Genomic DNA, 14,262 nt, shown 5'->3' with positions numbered 1-14,262 from the left:
GACCAGTTTGGCAGCCCTCCCCCTTCCTGCCTCACCATCTGCTGAGGGGAGATTCTCTCCCACAGGCACATTCCTTTGTGTGAAGCCAGGCCACTTCACACCTCATCAAGGCAGCTTGGCTAAGCTGCTACAGGCTGGCCAATCAGAGCACAGCAGCAAAAACAATGCAGGGCTGAAATTGGCAACTTTTTAGGTAAAGTCTAAAACTCTTGACCTGAACAAGTTATATTAAATCCCACAACTGGAAGTTGTGGGATTTATTACAACAATTAATTTGATACCAAATTCTTGGTATGCATCTTTTAAGGAGACTTTAAAATTTAAAACAAAGTCTCCCCATTCTAGCCTATGAAGGCCATTTACTACAATGAGGGAAAAACGAATTTGGCTGTTTTTATCTCACCAGGGCTTATAAAACTATTTTTATAAAGTCCCTGCTTATAGTTACATGGCACCCAGCCCTAGGGGCACATAGGGCACACCTTAGGGGTGACTTATATGTAAAAATAAGGTAGTTTAAGACTTTGGAACTACTTTTAATTCCAAAGTCGAATTTCCATATAACTTTAATTTAAAAGCAGCCAGCAAGGCAGGCCTGCCTTTAACATGACACTGGGCACCTCAGCAGTGCACCTATGGGTGCACTACCTAGGTTGTGGTCCCTAAACCTACATGCCCTACCATATACTAGGGACTTATAGGTAGGTTAACTTAGCCAATTATAATTAGCCTAATTTGCATATCCATTTTACACAGAGCACTGGCCCTGGGACTGGTAAGCAGTACCCAGGGCACAGCCAAGAGTCAGTAACCACCAGTACCTGTCCAAAAAGTGTGGGGGTGATCAGGGCAAAAAGGAGGACTTTCCTACACTGGCCTTCTCTCAGAAATTCTGGTCGTAGGGGTTTGTGTGTGATGTGGGTGTGTGTTTTATATTGAGTTGGGTGTGTGGGAGTGGTGTGTGTATGTGTATCAGGTGTGTGTATTTGGATTTGTCCAATGTGGCGGTGTTTTGGAGCTGTGTGTGTATTTTGAGCGTGGCGGTGTGTACCGCCAATGGAATACCGCGGTTGAAAGACCGCCGCGTGGATTCGTGGGTCGTAATGGCATGGGCGTGTTTCTGTTGGCGTGGAGGTGGAGGATTTGTTTCCGCATGTTTATCGCTGACCTTTGGTGTGGCGGTCTTGTGTGGGTGTCTGAATTTCGGCGGATTCCGAGCTTTGTGTCATAATAGCTGTGGCGGAATTCCGCGGTGGTGTATTGGCGGTCTTCTGCACGGCGGTAAGCGCCTTATACCGCCAAGGTCGTAATGACCCCCTTAGTGTTTACTTTCTTTTCTCTGACTTCAAAGTGAGAGGATGTATGCAACAATCTTGCTGGATACTGGGGTTAGGAAAGAGTTTTTTCTATCACATGACAACATTTAAATAGACTTCAGAATATATCAGAATTGCACCCTACTCTGTATCATTCCACTTTACACCACTCCATGCCACTGTTCTCTTCTCCATTCTGAACCACTCCACATTATGCCACTGCTCTCTATGCTACTTCACACTATGCCTCTCTACTCTATACTACTCTACTCTAAGCCACCGCAATTTGCGCCTCTCTACACCACTGCGCTCTGCTCGTCTGCACGCCATACTACTCCAGTCTAGGCAAAACCAATCTAATCCGCACAACTCCACTCTGCCACTCTGCAACGCAGAGTACTCCACTGTACTCTAATCTAATACACTCCATGCTAATGCACTTTACTCTGTAACACTCAACTCTATGCCCCTGCACTCTACATCAATACACTGTACATCATTCTAATCTACTCTGCACCTCTGCACTCTATGCCATGGCACTCTACACTACTTTACTCTATGCCATCACACTCTATGCCACTTTATGCAACTCCACTCTAACCTGCACTTCTCCACTCTAAGCCACCGCACTCTACTGTGAAATAATCTACTTTATGCCACTGCACTCTGTGCCACTGCATTCTATGCCACTGCACTCTACCCTGCACCTCTCCACTCTATGCAACTGCACTCTACTATGAAACAATCTATTCTACGCCACTGTACTCTATACCACTCTGACCACTGCACTCTAGTTCAATGCACTCTTCACCACTGCAAGCTGACACTCTGCAACACTGCTCTGGCCCCACTATACTCTACACCACTCTGCCCTGTACTACTGCATTTTGCACCAATATACTCTATTCCACTTCATTCTATGCCACTCTACTCTGCCCAATGCCACTCTATGCAACTGCACTCTACACCAGTGCACTCTAAACAACTGCACTGCCCTTTACTCTGCACCACTGTACTCTGTACCACTCTACACCACTGCACTGACACTCTACTCTGCAACTCTGCACTCTACACCACTCTACTCTATGCCACTGCACTCTAGGCACAATACTCTACTCTACACCACTCTACAATACTCCACTCTGCACCACTCTACACCACTACACTCTATGCCACATGAGTCTACTCTGCACTCTATGACACTGCACCACTCTGCATTACTGCACTCTCTGCTACTCTAGTGTTAGAAATGGGGTTTTTGGTTGGCAGTTAGGTTGCCCTCTGTCCAAGCAAGAACCCTCACTCTAGTCAGGGTAAGTCACACACAATCCAAAATCAGCCTGTGCTCACCCTCCGGTAGCTTGGCACGAGCAGTCAGGCTTAACTTAGAAGGCAATGTGTAAAGCATTTGTGCAATAAATCATACAACACCATAGTATAACACCACAAAAATACACCACACAGTGTTTAGAAAAATATAGAATATTTATCTGGATAATTGTAGGTCAAAACGATCAAAGTTGCAATACGAATTTGTAAAGATATCACTGAAAAGTGATATTAAGAGTCTTTAAGTCTTTAAAAAGCAATAAAGTGTCTTTCAAGCACAGAGTACCTGGTTTCTGGTGGGAAATCTCCTCAGAGGGCCACAGGAGAAGAGATGCGTGGAAAAAGGGGTGTGTGCGTCGTTTTCCGCTCAGCACACACAGACTTGCGTCGTTCTTTTCCACGCGGGGAAGTCGGGCGTCGTTTTCCGGCGCGCAGACAGTCTCTTTTTGTGGATCGCGGGGATTACCAGATGTCCCGGGTCTGTGCGTGGGTTCTCCTGCTTATTTTCCGGCTGAGCGTCGTTCTGCGGGGCTGCGCGTCGAAGTTTCGATCTCACGGTAGGCGTCGCGTCGATTTCTCCTTGGAAGTCGGGCGGCGTTGTCCTTGCGAGGCCGTGCGTCGAAATTTTGGTCTCACGGCAGGCGTCGCGACGATTTCTCCTTGGAAGTCGGGCGGCGTTGTCCTTGCGAGGCCGTGCGTCAAAGTTTCGCACTCACGGTAGGCGTCGCGTCGATTTCTCCTTGGAAGTCGGGCGGCTTTGTCCTTGCGAGGTTGTGCGTCGAAGTCTCGATCGTCCCGAGGGCGTCGCGTTGATCAGCGTCGGTGTGCGGCGTTTTTCTCGCCGCGAAACAAGCTGTGCGTCGAAATTTTCAGCGCACGGAGCGTCCACGTGAAAGGAAGAAGTCTTTTTGGTCCTGAGACTTCAAGGAACAGGAGGCAAGCTCTATCCAAGCCCTTGGAGAGCACTTTTACAGCCAGACAAGAGTTTAGCAAGGCAGCAGGCCAACAGCAAGGCAGCAGTCCTTTGTAGAAAAGCAGACAGGTGAGTCCTTTGAGCAGCCAGGCAGTTCAGCAAGGCAGCAGGCCAACAGCAAGGCAGCAGTCCTTTGTAGAAAAGCAGACAGGTGAGTCCTTTGAGCAGCCAGGCAGTTCCTCTTGGCAGGATGTAGTTTCTGGTTCAGGTTTCTTCTCCAGCAAGTGTCTGATGAGGTAGGGCAGAGGCCCTGTTTTATACTAAGTTGTGCCTTTGAAGTGGGGGTGATTTCAAAGAGTCTCTAAGAAATGCACCAAGTTCCCTTTCAGCTCAATCCTGTCTGCCAGAGTCCCAGTAGGGGGTGTGGCAGTCCTTTGTGTGAGGGCAGGCCCTCCACCCTCCCAGCCCAGGAAGACCCATTCAAAATGCAGATGTATGCAAGTGAGGCTGAGTACCCTGTGTTTGGGGTGTGTCTGAGTGAATGCACAAGGAGCTGTCAACTAAACCTAGCCAGACGTGGATTGAAGGGCACAACAAGTTTTTAGTGCAAAGAAATGCTCACTTTCTAAAAGTGGCATTTCTAGAATAGTAATATTAAATCCGACTTCACCAGTCAGCAGGATTTTAGATTACCATTCTGGCCATACTAAATATGACCTTCCTGCTCCTTTCAGATCAGCAGCTGCCACTTCAACAGTGTATGAGGGCAGCCCCAATGTTAGCCTATGAAGGGAGCAGGCCTCACAGTAGTGTAAAAACGAATTTAGGAGTTTTACACTACCAGGACATATAACTACACCGGTACATGTCCTGCCTTTTACCTACACAGCACCCTGCTCTAGGGGTTACCTAGGGCACACATTAGGGATGACTTATATGTAGAAAAAGGGGAGTTCTAGGCTTGGCAAGTACTTTTAAATGCCAAGTCGAAGTGGCAGTGAAACTGCACACACAGGCCTTGCAATGGCAGGCCTGAGACAAGGTTAAGGGGCTACTGAGGTGGGTGGCACAACCAGTGCTGCAGGCCCACTAGTAGCATTTAATCTACATGCCCTAGGCACATGTAGTGCACTCTAATAGGGACTTACAGGTAAATTAAATAGTCAATCATGGATAAACCAATCAATAGTACAATTTACACAGAGAGCATATGCACTTTAGCACTGGTTAGCAGTGGTAAAGTGCTCAGAGGTCAAAAGCCAACAACAACAGGTCAGAAAAAAAATAGGAGGAAGGAGGCAAAAAGTTTGGGGATGTCCCTGTCAAAAAGCCAGGTCCAACATGACCCCCCACCAGCCTAAAGCCAGGGGAGAACAATCACTATCCTGATGTACTTCCCTGTTTGAGGCGACAGAACAAGGACCCAGGCCCACAACAGCAGGGGCATGCTCCAGTTCTTCGCCTTCCTGACTCCAATTGGATCCCTCTGTCCATACTCTCAGGGCCCACTAAGCCCATCCATGGGGAACCTTTCTCCTTTCCTGCGGATCCCATCTGTGCAGCACCTAACCTTACTTTGCTCACAGATGTATCCCAGGAGCAGGATAGTACCACCATGACCAACATAGTGGTGTTGCCCACTCTACCCCTGGGGTGTGACACTTGTCCCCTCCCCAGGGATAACTCTGTCCACCCGGACAGCAAGCCACAGTGATTACTGACAGCTGCCAGGGATGAGAGCCAGGCCCCAGGCCTCTCAAAGCTCTCCAACCACTGTGGCTGTGGAGAGTGGGGGGCGGTAGCCCCAGGTGCTGGGCACCCTTTAACCACTCTCCCTTCCACCAGGTCAGGGATGACAGCCTGAACCTGGTCCTCCCCTCTGGGGCTTTGTACCCCCCTTCCTGGAGCGGTACCCCCAGAGTCCAACATGGCCAGGGGGCTTACAGAAGTCGCCCTGTACCATTCCTCCACCAGTGCAGGGCTGTTAACCTGCCACTGGCCCTCCAACCTGGGGTCCGTACCTTCAGGTGGGACTAGGGCCCGGGGTGAGGCTTCCCTCCCCCTGCCCTCCCTTCTGGGGTCCAGCACCCTCCAACTAGGAGTGGCCTCCTCAGAAGACAACATGGTAGGGGCACTGTTATCAGTAGCCCCTCCCTCCAGGTCCAGGGGGACACCCTGAACCTGGTCTTCCAGCCCAGGGTCTGTACCCTCAGACTGGATCACCGCCTGGCAAACCAGGACTTCCTGGGGGGCACGCCTACCCCCCACCAGGTCAGAGTTTAACCTCTGCACCTGCCCATTCAACTCAGAGTCACCACCCTGAAGTTGAACAATTGCCTGGCACGCCAGGACTTCCTGGAGGGCACACTGACCCTCCACCAGGTCAGAGTTTAACCTCTGCACCTGACCATTCAACTCAGAGTCACCACCCTGAAGTTGAACAGTTGCCTGGCGCACCAGGACTTTCTGGGAGGCACACCTACCTCCCACCAGGTCAGAGTTTAACCTCTGAGCCTGGTTCCCCAACCCAGGGTCACCACCCTGAGGTTGGGCAATTGCCTGGCACGCCAGGACTTTCTGGGGGGCACACCTACCCCCCACCAGGTCAGAGTTTAACCTCTGAACCTGGTCATCCAACCCAGAGTCAACACCCTGAGGTTGGACAATTGCCTGGCACAGCAGGGCTTCTTGGGAGGCACACCTACCTCCCACCAGGTCAGAGTTTAACCTCTGAACCTGGGTATCCAACCCAGAGTCAGCACTCTGAGGTTGAACAATTGCCTGGCACGCCAGGACTTTCTGGAGGGCACACTGACCCTCCACCAGGTCAGAGTTTAACCTCTGAACTGGGCCATTCAACTCAGAGTTACCACCCTGAAGTAGAACAATCGCCTGGCACGCCAGGACTTCCTGGAGGGCACACTGACCCTCCACCAGGTCAGAGTTTAACCTCTGAACCTGGTTCTCCAACCTAGGGTCACCATCCTGAGGTTGGACAACTGCCTGGTACACCAGGGCTTTCTGGGGGGCACACCTACCCCCCACCAGGTCAGAGGTTAACCTCTGAACCTGGATATCCAACCCAGAGTCACCACCCTGAGGTTGAACCATTGCCTGGCAGGCCAGGACTTTCAGGGAGGCACACCTACCTCCCACCAGGTCAGAGTTTAACCTCTGAGCCTGGTTCTCCAACCCAGGGTCACCACCCTGAGGTTGAATCCTTGCCTGGCATGCCAGGACTTCCTGGGGGGCACTCTCACCCCCCACAAGGGACACGCCGTCCCCAAGGGCCACACAAGAGTCTGGTTGGCGCAGGTCTCCCGACCTCTGCCCATCCGGCAGAGTCTGGGTTTCCCCCAAACCAGAAACGGTCTCACCTGGGTCATTCCTGGGGGGCTCTGCTCTCAGAGCTGACCCCTGACTTTCAAGATCCTCCACTGGGGTCTGCCACCCCCTCTCAACCCTATGTCTGGACTTCTGCACCCCCTCACTAGGAGTGGTACTGCCAGACACCAGAACTGTTGGGATGCTGTCTACAGTCATCCCCCCAAGTTCTTCTGCCACTGCGGGGCTTCCCTCGAAAGGTGGCCCTACGGTACAGGTTAGGCTCTGAGACCTACCTGGGACACTACAATCCTTTCCCACCTCACTTGGTCGGGAACCACCTAGACCACTCCCTTCAGGAGCACCCCCAAATGCCTCTTCAGACTCTCTGGTACTCACCCAAAAGTCTGCCTCCACTGTAAGTTCCCTGGGGTCAGAGAACTCACACTCCACCTGGTGTTGGCGTAGCTCTGGAAAATAAGGACCAGACATATGCTCTCCAGCAATTACATCACTCTGCCCTTCACATGTATTAACCACAGTACCCTTCACCCAACCACCTAGTAACTCAACCTTGGAAAAGCACTCTACTTCACCCTCCTGAGACTGGTGAGACAGTATCTGTCTGTCCCTGACACTCAACCCAAACTCTTCTGGGATGTCTCTACACTCTATATCCAGGACGTCCACCAGGGGGGAACCCTTTTCTCTGTCACTCTCTGCTAGAGTCAGTAAAGTGTCCCTCCCCCCAGTAGGAATATGACTCCCTGTGCCAGTTCCCCAATCCTTCTCAGGGACCCTGTGCATAACGGGAACTACCTCATACCCTTGAACCGCCTGGGGTGTGTCAACTCTCTTCTTCAAGTTGGGTACCACATCTCTGGGCTTGTGCCCTTCTTCAGCAGTACTAGATGCAAGATTTTTGCTGCCACCATCTGAACTGGACTCAGCCCTTCCGGCCTCCAGTTTCAGCTCTTTACAGCTCAGCTCTTGAGCTGCAATCTTTTCTTCTTCCAGGGCTAAGAGACTTGCTGCCTCAGCCCTTTCAATAAACTCATCTAGCTCTTCCATCCACCGTGCTTGAGCCATGAGCCATTCTTTTTTCACTGGGTCTCTTTCCTCATCTGAGTCGTCCTCCTCCTCCTCTGAGGGGTACTTAGTCATTTGGTTTCTTGCTGCCTCTCTCTCTGCCCATCTGTCTTCCTCCCAGACTATGTAGGCACGTAGCATCTCTGCTTTAGTAGATCTCTTTGCTACAGGAAGGCCACATTCTCTGCAAAGCTTCCTTAGGTCAGCCTTAGTGAGGTGGTCAGTAGGCAAAAAGAATAAGTAGGTAAGCGATCCCATTCTGATAGGATCTTACCAGCAAAAACCAAAATCCAAAGTCCAAAATATCAATAGTATATCCAGGAGGACATCAGAGACCAAAAGTCAAAAAAGAGATAAAAAATCAAGTTGACCTTCAACTGTGGGTAGGTAGTGAAATACTTAGCTACTGTATGTCACTGCACAAACACAAGTCCTATCCTCACCGCTGATCACCAATGTTAGAAATGGGGTTTTTGGTTGGCAGTTAGGTTGCCCTCTGTCCAAGCAAGAACCCTCACTCTAGTCAGGGTAAGTCACACACAATCCAAAATCAGCCTGTGCTCACCCTCCGGTAGCTTGGCACGAGCAGTCAGGCTTAACTTAGAAGGCAATGTGTAAAGCATTTGTGCAATAAATCATACAACACCATAGTATAACACCACAAAAATACACCACACAGTGTTTAGAAAAATATAGAATATTTATCTGGATAATTGTAGGTCAAAACGATCAAAGTTGCAATACGAATTTGTAAAGATATCACTGAAAAGTGATATTAAGAGTCTTTAAGTCTTTAAAAAGCAATAAAGTGTCTTTCAAGCACAGAGTACCTGGTTTCTGGTGGGAAATCTCCTCAGAGGGCCACAGGAGAAGAGATGCGTGGAAAAAGGGGTGTGTGCGTCGTTTTCCGCTCAGCACACACAGACTTGCGTCGTTCTTTTCCACGCGGGGAAGTCGGGCGTCGTTTTCCGGCGCGCAGACAGTCTCTTTTTGTGGATCGCGGGGATTACCAGATGTCCCGGGTCTGTGCGTGGGTTCTCCTGCTTATTTTCCGGCTGAGCGTCGTTCTGCGGGGCTGCGCGTCGAAGTTTCGATCTCACGGTAGGCGTCGCGTCGATTTCTCCTTGGAAGTCGGGCGGCGTTGTCCTTGCGAGGCCGTGCGTCGAAATTTTGGTCTCACGGCAGGCGTCGCGTCGATTTCTCCTTGGAAGTCGGGCGGCGTTGTCCTTGCGAGGCCGTGCGTCAAAGTTTCGCACTCACGGTAGGCGTCGCGTCGATTTCTCCTTGGAAGTCGGGCGGCTTTGTCCTTGCGAGGTTGTGCGTCGAAGTCTCGATCGTCCCGAGGGCGTCGCGTTGATCAGCGTCGGTGTGCGGCGTTTTTCTCGCCGCGAAACAAGCTGTGCGTCGAAATTTTCGGCGCACGGAGCGTCCACGTGAAAGGAAGAAGTCTTTTTGGTCCTCAGACTTCAAGGAACAGGAGGCAAGCTCTATCCAAGCCCTTGGAGAGCACTTTTACAGCCAGACAAGAGTTTAGCAAGGCAGCAGGCCAACAGCAAGGCAGCAGTCCTTTGTAGAAAAGCAGACAGGTGAGTCCTTTGAGCAGCCAGGCAGTTCAGCAAGGCAGCAGGCCAACAGCAAGGCAGCAGTCCTTTGTAGAAAAGCAGACAGGTGAGTCCTTTGAGCAGCCAGGCAGTTCCTCTTGGCAGGATGTAGTTTCTGGTTCAGGTTTCTTCTCCAGCAAGTGTCTGATGAGGTAGGGCAGAGGCCCTGTTTTATACTAAGTTGTGCCTTTGAAGTGGGGGTGATTTCAAAGAGTCTCTAAGAAATGCACCAAGTTTCCTTTCAGCTCAATCCTGTCTGCCAGAGTCCCAGTAGGGGGTGTGGCAGTCCTTTGTGTGAGGGCAGGCCCTCCACCCTCCCAGCCCAGGAAGACCCATTCAAAATGCAGATGTATGCAAGTGAGGCTGAGTACCCTGTGTTTGGGGTGTGTCTGAGTGAATGCACAAGGAGCTGTCAACTAAACCTAGCCAGACGTGGATTGAAGGGCACAACAAGTTTTTAGTGCAAAGAAATGCTCACTTTCTAAAAGTGGCATTTCTAGAATAGTAATATTAAATCCGACTTCACCAGTCAGCAGGATTTTAGATTACCATTCTGGCCATACTAAATATGACCTTCCTGCTCCTTTCAGATCAGCAGCTGCCACTTCAACAGTGTATGAGGGCAGCCCCAATGTTAGCCTATGAAGGGAGCAGGCCTCACAGTAGTGTAAAAACGAATTTAGGAGTTTTACACTACCAGGACATATAACTACACCGGTACATGTCCTGCCTTTTACCTACACAGCACCCTGCTCTAGGGGTTACCTAGGGCACACATTAGGGATGACTTATATGTAGAAAAAGGGGAGTTCTAGGCTTGGCAAGTACTTTTAAATGCCAAGTCGAAGTGGCAGTGAAACTGCACACACAGGCCTTGCAATGGCAGGCCTGAGACAAGGTTAAGGGGCTACTGAGGTGGGTGGCACAACCAGTGCTGCAGGCCCACTAGTAGCATTTAATCTACATGCCCTAGGCACATGTAGTGCACTCTAATAGGGACTTACAGGTAAATTAAATAGTCAATCATGGATAAACCAATCAATAGTACAATTTACACAGAGAGCATATGCACTTTAGCACTGGTTAGCAGTGGTAAAGTGCTCAGAGGTCAAAAGCCAACAACAACAGGTCAGAAAAAAAATAGGAGGAAGGAGGCAAAAAGTTTGGGGATGTCCCTGTCAAAAAGCCAGGTCCAACATCTAGTGTATGCCACTCTACTCCACTGCACTCTATGTAACTCTATCCCATGCCACTCTATGCCACTGCACTCTGAGCCAATGCACTGTAAACAACTGCACTGTACGCCACTGCCCTCTACTCTGTACCACTGTACTCTACGCCACTGCTCTGTGCCACTCTACTCCACTCTACATCACTGCACTGACACTCTACTCTGCAGAGTTGCACTCTCCACCACCGTACTATACACCAATGTACTATGTACTACTGCATTCTATGCCACTGCACTCTATGCCACTCTACTCTGCATCACTCCACTCTACAGCACTTTGCCCTACTCTGCACCACTCTACACTACACTACACCATTGCACTCCCTGCAATGTGAGTCTACTCTGCAATCTATGCCACTGCACCACCCTACACTACTGCTCTCTCTGCTACTCTATTGTATGCCACTCTACTCCACTGCACTCTATGCCACTCTACTCTGTCCCATGCCACTGCACTCTAAACCACTGCACTCTACGCTAACACACTCTAAACAACTGCACTGTACCCCACTGCACTGTACTTTGCACCACTGGGCTCTACGCCATTGCTCCTATGCTACTCTACTCCACTCCACACCACTATGCCACTAGCTTTAAGCCATGCTGAACAGCAGCTACTCTGGTGTATAACATGGCTAATGGCTAAAACACATTAGCAAAGCCAATAACTCTTTCGTAGATGAGACCTATTGGCTTTGCCAATGTTTGTTAGTACTTTGAGGTACTGAGGTACCTGAAAGAACTGTGAAAAATACAATTACATCATAATAAAGGCCGCTACAAAATGCGCAAATACATTTCGGTTAAATTAAAAAAAAGTGCTTCTCAAATACAGATTTGAATAATATACAGTTTATACCTAGTGATAAAAAAATGTATAACACTCCATTAAAACCACACACTCCATAGCTCACCTTGGAACACCATTACAATACCTCTCTGAAAGAAATATCTTTGCCACCAGAAAACTTCAAGTGACTCCTTTTAGTAAAGTCAATGCAGGTTTTCAAGCCCCTTTGTATTTGCAGATTTACCAGTTGCCCACATTTGCGTGTCTTTAGGGAAGGAGAGCCCCTGGCAAGAAGGCCTTTTCTTATCTGTCTGCTCTTCCCTCCCTCAGAGCACAGGAGACCCCCTGCCTTCTAGCTCAGCTGGGGAAACTCCTCTGCCCGTAATTTCGCCCTGCCTCCGTTGCCCTTTAGGTGAAAGGCTAAAATTACGGACAAATGCTGTCCGTTAAAGCTTTCATCACGGACAACGGACAGCAGGGCGAAATTACGGACAGTCCGTGAAATTTACTGACGGGTGTATTGGTCACAGAATCCTCAACGTAAAACCACTTTCTATTGTGTTTGTCACGATGTTTACAGTGTAAAAACAACTCCTATTGTATTTGACCTTAAGGTAAAACTAATTCGTCAGAGATTGCAGGATGCAAAGCCTCCTCCTGCTTTGTTTGTCACAGGGTCAGCATTAACAATGTCCCTACACGTTATGAGCAAGCGATCTGCTTCACAGGTGGGTTAGCACAACAGCTGCTAAATCAAACGCCAGCAAAGAAGGGGACCAACGGGACAGAGCCAAAACCCCGGGATCTCTCAACGACTGGGCCCAAATCTGAACACCAAGGGCACCTCTTTAGACTTGACCCTCATGCATGAACGTCAGTTCACCGAAAGGCCGGGGGTAGCGGAAGTGACATCACACCCCATTTGACCGATACATTCACCCACACACGCTTACACAGTAATGCACAATCACACGCACTCTTTCCACATAAACAGACTCTCACCCGCATGCCTGCACACACAATACATTTAAAAGCATTTTTATTTCTTACCTCAACTACAAGGAGAGTTATACTCTGGCTAATTGTAATCCATTTGTATATTACACTAATAGTGAATAATATAGTGTTATTCACTTTTAGAATAATTTTAAAAAATGGCAGAAAACAAGGAGATTGTTGCATCAACCATGTCAGCTGCGACCCCTGGCGACCCCTAAATGACGTCCATGCCCTCATGGTAGGGGGTCAAAGCAGCTCTAGACTTACTCAGGAATTTGGCGTGCGTTAGGAACTCAGACCTCCACTACACACACACTAATGAACCAATGATCAGCCACTCCTTTTACTTGTAAAAAGAAAATGCATTTCCATCCACAGGCGACCAAAACTTAAAATTGTAAAAGTTCAGAATGCAAAAGCCCTTTCTTTCCTCTGATGCTTGTTGTGAACTTCACAATGCATTTGCCACAGAGTTCACAATGTAGATTTTTCTTTTTATTGAGGAGGTCAGAGATGTCACTATGAAAACTTCTTTGCGTTGTGTTTGTCGATGGGTTACAGCATGCAAAGCCCTATTCTACTGTATTTGAATCAGGGTCTGCGTTAAAGATGTCTGTGATAGGTATGAACTACTTATAGGTCGGTTAATGGAACTGCTTCCTAATCAAATGTCTGCTATACATGCATTTATTTTCTAACGCCTTTTCATTCAAATAGCTATTTGCGGTGGAAGTGTAAGGTAATGGTGGTTGCAAACCATATGATGAAGTGAGTTACTAGTGATAAATTTGGGAAGAGTGATGTGCAATCCTAATCCCTCATTCCTCACTGTGCATCCATCATTTTTCATCCCTGAGTCCTTATGTCTCATTTTTCACTCCTCATCCCTCAGTGCTGATCCATCACTCATCACTCCTCACCCATCACTCCTCATCCGTGACTCCTTATGCCTGATCCATCACTCTTCATCTCTGTAAATCATATCTATTTCATAGCCCAAAAAGTCATTTTTGCAATAAAAAACATTTCTTGTTACGAACATTTGCTACGATTTACGTAAACTGGCGTAAAGTTCAGTGCCGGGACTTTCACATTTTTGAGCTTTTGTAAAGAGCAGGTTAGCAGGGCTTGCCCAATACTTATCACAACATGCTGCTTGACAAGAAATACCACGAAAGTAGGCTCCGAATTTGTGGTGAACCGAGTAAAAACGAATGGTACTTCTAAATTGTTCTTAGCAGTCAGTTCGTTTAAAAGTCATGCATGCAGACACAGTCCGACGGCCACATTTCCACGAAGACAACAGACTTACCTTACACACTTGCCTGTCCAATGCTGACTTCAGAAGGGCCCAACAACTGTTGGTCTCAGAACGCGTTTCCCCGTCAGTTCTCACTGCCTTCTTATCCCACGACCCTGAGCACCACCGGAAACCACTTCCTCCTTTGTGAATTGCTTAATTCCCTGCTTCTGCAGCTGCAGTAAACAATGACAGCTATGACACATACATGCGGTCCCGTGATGCAGGTCCTGTTCCAGGGTATGACTTTGATCGCCTGTGACTGAAAGTTAGAGTGACTTTTGTTCAGCACTTCCGGCAAAACAAAATAATTGCATTCAAATGCCTTCTATTCTTTAGTGCTTAATCTGTAATCCAGCAGTTCAATGAC

General features: G+C 48.7%; 1 long non-coding RNA gene across 1 annotated transcript in view; it reads right to left on the bottom strand.

Annotated features, from left to right (window-relative positions):
• The window catches only part of LOC138288469 (uncharacterized), an 86,655-nt gene extending 72,654 nt beyond the window's left edge, over window positions 1-14,001 (bottom strand). The window contains exon 1 of the long non-coding RNA XR_011202407.1: window positions 13,905-14,001. This is a non-coding gene — a long non-coding RNA (uncharacterized lncRNA). The remainder of the gene's footprint in view (window positions 1-13,904) is intronic.
• Window positions 14,002-14,262: the final 261 nt, after the last annotated feature.

Source organism: Pleurodeles waltl, chromosome 4_1, assembly GCF_031143425.1.
Source record: "Pleurodeles waltl isolate 20211129_DDA chromosome 4_1, aPleWal1.hap1.20221129, whole genome shotgun sequence".
In the NCBI taxonomy this organism is placed as follows: Eukaryota; Metazoa; Chordata; class Amphibia; order Caudata; family Salamandridae; genus Pleurodeles; species Pleurodeles waltl.
The sequence above is the reverse complement of the archived record's forward strand: the minus strand, read 5'-3'. Positions and strand labels throughout refer to the sequence as shown.